Source organism: Ammospiza caudacuta, chromosome 29, assembly GCF_027887145.1.
Source record: "Ammospiza caudacuta isolate bAmmCau1 chromosome 29, bAmmCau1.pri, whole genome shotgun sequence".
Taxonomy (NCBI): Eukaryota; Metazoa; Chordata; class Aves; order Passeriformes; family Passerellidae; genus Ammospiza; species Ammospiza caudacuta.
This window is the reverse complement of record NC_080621.1, coordinates 3237237-3241844: the sequence shown is the minus strand read 5'-3', so window position 1 is coordinate 3241844 and position 4608 is coordinate 3237237. Positions and strand designations below refer to the sequence as shown.

The 4608-nt window shown below is 42.6% G+C and overlaps 1 pseudogene; it reads right to left on the bottom strand.

Annotated features, from left to right (window-relative positions):
• Positions 1–960: 960 nt before the first annotated feature.
• On the bottom strand, positions 961–4033 carry LOC131569182 (cytochrome b-like; annotated as a pseudogene).
• Positions 4034–4608: the final 575 nt, after the last annotated feature.

Below are 4608 nucleotides of genomic sequence, written 5' to 3'. Positions count from 1 at the left end.
GGCCCTGTAGGTGAGGAAACACAAAGATACCCCCGACCCCAATATAATACTTTTGCAGGTTTTTCCCATAATCCTGTACTCGGGTTCTTATACTTGACCCAGACCTCTGTTTCCTTAGTAGTTTCCTGACTTGACCTCGGGTGATGTTTAATTGCAGGGGGGGGTATCGTCTTCCCCAAAAATACATAAATGGTTAATCACATACAGAACCTTAGCCAAACATGCTTGTGGATCTCTCAAATCTTGATGTTTTTCAATATACTGCTTAAGGGTGCCGTTTGCTCTTTCCACTATTGCCTGTCCAGTAAGGGAGTATGGAATACCTGTCACATGCTTAACAGACCACTGATTCAAAAATTTCTAGCACTTACTAGGACTCTAGCACTTACATAAGCTGGACCATTATCCATTTTGATACTCTTTGGTACTCCCATAACAGCGACGCAACTTAACAGGTGTCTGGTAACGTGTATAGCTTTCTCTCCTGCCTGAGCCGTAGCCCATATGTAATGACTATATGTATCTATAGTGACGTGCACATGCTTGACTTTACCAAATCTAGCTATGTGTGTAACATCCATTTGCCATTTCTCATTTATTTCTAAACCTCGAGGATTAACCCCGATGCCTAGACCTATTCCACCATTATGATAACTACATGTTGGACATGCTCTAACAATGGCCTTGGCTTCTGACAAACTCAGCTCAAAGTGTTTTGCTAATCCTCTTGCATTTTGATGATACCTACTATGTGCTTCTCTGGCCAATGTATGCTTATCAATAGGACAAGAATTATCAATGGGTAGGGTAACCAATTTATCTGCACGTTCATTCCCTTCTCCTAAACCTTCAGACCATTTATGACTCCTAATATGAATCACAGAATACGCTGCTTTTCTCTCCCGTAAAGCTTTCCTTAACTGTATCAGTAACTCATACAATCATTTATTATTCACTTCCTTAATTGCCGCTTCCTCTATCCGTCTGACTACTCCTGTGACATACATAGAGTCTGTGACCACATTTAAAGGTTCCTGTAAGTTGGACACTGCCCATACTACTGCTAACAATTCCAGAGTTTGTAAGCTATCTGCAAGGTCTGCTGTGAGGAGTTGATGCTTCCATTGTCCTTTTTCTTGCCAGGTGACAGCAGCACGCCTTGATTTCTTTCCTGCATCTGTAAAAGCTGTAATAGCTCCTTCTATGGGGTATTTTTCTCTCAAAGGTCGAGTGATCCAGTTCCATTCTGTCATCCATTGCAAAACTCTAGGCACTAATTTGCTAGTCTCTACTTTAGCAGATGATGTCAATAATGCTTCCTGTAAATCCTTCGAATTAATCAAGTACCAGTCCAAGGTTTCTTCTTCCATAGGCAATCTAATGCTAGCAGGTTCTCTACCATCCACTTCAAGAATTCTGAGACGCCCCTTTTTAATTAATGCAGCCAATTGTTCAATTTTTGAAGATATTGTTTTCTTATGCTGTAGTGGTGGTGACAACCATTCCAACACCCGTATCTCCCCCGTTTTCTTTTGTAGTTGAGAGAGAGCACCAGGCAAATGGCAAGGGCTATTCCAAATAGTAAGGTCAATGGGATGATCAAGTTGTCGACGAGACACATACCCTTGCTGTACACAATTACTAATTTGCTGCAAAGCAAGATGATGCTCCTTTGTCAGGTGTACAGGAGTAGTAGGGTCAACGCCCTTTAACAAAGGCCAAAGGGTTTCTAATAAATGATTTGGTATTCCCACAATGGGCTTCAGCCACTGTAAGTCTCCCAGCAACTTCTGTGCATCGTGTAGAGTCTTAATGTCCAATTGTAATTCAAATTTTTGAGGTATTACTATCTGATCCGTCAAAGTCCATCCCAAATATTTCCAGGGCCTTGTAGTTTGAATTTTCTCTGTAGCAATAACAAGTGAATATGCAGCAAGAGTATTTTTAATGCTGTTAATCTGTAAAGAGGAGAATGGCTGTTGCTGTGCAAACAAAATATCGTCCATGTAATGATATATTATAGTTGCTGGCCATTTGCGACGTAGTGGCTATAATGCAGCATCAACATAAAGCTGATATAAAGTGGGGAAGTTGCGCATGCCTTGCGGAAGAGACGTCCATTCAAATCTTTTATCCGGTTCTCCACAATTTATTGCTGGTAAAGTAAAAGCAAACCTCTTCATATCATCAGGATGCAGCCCAATAGTGAAAAAACAATTCTTTAGGTCAATAATTAAAAGTGGCCAGTGTTCTGGAATCATAGCTGGATTTGGAAGACCAGGCTGTAAGGCCCCCATTGGTTCCATCTGGTCATTTACAGCCCTCAAATCATGTATCAAACGATATTTCCCTGATTTCTTTTTGATTACAAAAATAGGTGTATTCCAAGGGCTCGTGGATAGTCGTAGGTGTCCCTTTGTATATTGTTCCTTTACCAATTCATGGGCATGCATAAGACTCTCCCCTTTTAATGGCCATTGCTTAACCATCACCGGTGTATCCGTTTTCCAGGTGAGTGGAATGGGGAAAGTCCAAGCAATGGCAATTACCCCAAAGGGTGCTGATTAGTTAGCACCACTCCCAATTGTGTTAAAATGTCCCTTCCAATTAAACAGGAAACTGTAGGAGGCAGTTGAACAATTGAAAACACAGCAGATACTTGTCGATTCTCAATGCACACAGACAAAAGCGGCGATCTGCTTGCCAATGTAAATCCTCCTACTCCTGTGAGCATGTTTGATGATGGAAATAGAGGCCAATGTTGTGGCCACGCTTCTGGAGAAATGATGCTGGTATCTGCTCCTGTATCCAAAAATCCATAAAGGGTTATGCTTTGATGCCCATAAGTAATTAAAACCTTTTGCTTTGATCTATTTTGTAAATCCACAGTCAAAAGTGTAACGCCAGTAGAGCCAAAACCTTTTTCATTCCGTGTTTGCCCAGTAAATGATTGTATTCCCGATGTCATTTGTGATAGTGGTACCAATTGTGTGATGCGTTGTCCTTTTGTAATTTTAATCGGAGGATAAAGGGTGTAAACCAGGTGAGATGGACGAGAGTAAGGCCTACGATGACGAAGGCAAGGAGGAAGTGGAGAGAAAGAATCGGGTCAGTGCAGGGTTGTCAACAGAGAACCCGCCTCAGGCTCACTTGACTAGTGTTTGCCCGATGTAAGGGATGGCAGAGAATAGGTTTGTGATTACTGCAGCTCCTAAGAATGATATTTGGCCTCACGGTAGGACATATCCTACAAAAGCAGTTGCTATGAGGGTTAGGAGGAGGATGACTCCAATGTTTCAGGTTTCTTTGTTTAGGTATGTGTCGACGGAAGGAGACCAGGACATCAATTAGATCATCACAGGCCCGATTTTATTGATTAGTACAGCAGGGTAAATACAGTTCATAATGAGCTTCATACATATTGCAAAAGTTGAGCTCAGGATTGGTTAGTTACATATCAGCAACTACGCCTACTTCTGCATTCTTATGGTTATACTTTTGATACTTTCTACATATTCTCAGGAAGAATCTCTCTTCCCTATCCTCATGTTGCGGCAAGGGCAGTCTGTCCGTGCCTGTCATTGGACACCGACTGCTGACTTCTCCTTTCAGCTTACTGACTGCTGACTTCCCTCTCTCAGCTTAACCAGCGGCATTATGTCAGCATGGCCTTTCTCAGCTAACCAACTATTAATAATATCCTCCACAGGTATAAGCCGTAGTAGAGTCCTCGGCCAATGCGTAGGTAGATGCAGATGAAGAAGAAGGAGGCTCCGTTTGTGTGGAGGTTGCGGATGAGTCAGCCGAATTGTACGTCTCGGCATATGTGAGCGACAGAGGAGAAGGCTAGATTGGTATCTGCTGTGTAGTACATAGCTAGCAGAAGACCTGTGACGATTTGAGTAATTAAGCAAACGCCTACTAGATACCCAAAGTTTCATCATGTTGAGATGTTTGATGGCACTGGGAGGTCGATTAGGGCGTTGTTGATGATTTTGAGGATTTGGTGGTTTTTACAAAGGTTGAGGGCCATTGGTTATTTCTGTATGTGGATATGAGGATGATGAGAATGGATAAGGCGAATGATCCTAAGTAAGCTTTGATTAGGCCTGAGTGGAGGGTGGTGGCAGTTTTGGTTGCTATTAGTTGCAGGCTGGCTAGCCCCTCTGGACCTAGTATTTTGTATCAGGAGAGGTCAGTTAGGTGGGATGCGATGTTTTCTCCTCCTTTGAGGAAGTTGGTTATACTTAGGCAGTGGGTTAGGGGGTTAAAGTATCCTAGGGATGTTGAGAAGTTTTAGAAGGGAGCTTGTTTTGTGAGGATGAGTGTTTGGTCTATTTTTGAAATTTCTAGAACTAAAGCAATGCCTAGGGCTGTTACAATTAGGGAGGTTATTTTAATAGAGGGTGGCATGGTTATTGGAGGGGTTTTTGTGGGGATGATGAATGAGGTGATGAGGAATCCTGCCAGGATGCTTCCCAGCACAAGGCGAGTGACAGGGGAAGTTACTGCGGGGTTGTTTTCACTTACTGGGGTCAAGGGCGGAATTCAAACAAAGCCGGTCTGTACTAGTACGGTTATGCGGATTGTGTGTACCGTGGTGAATGA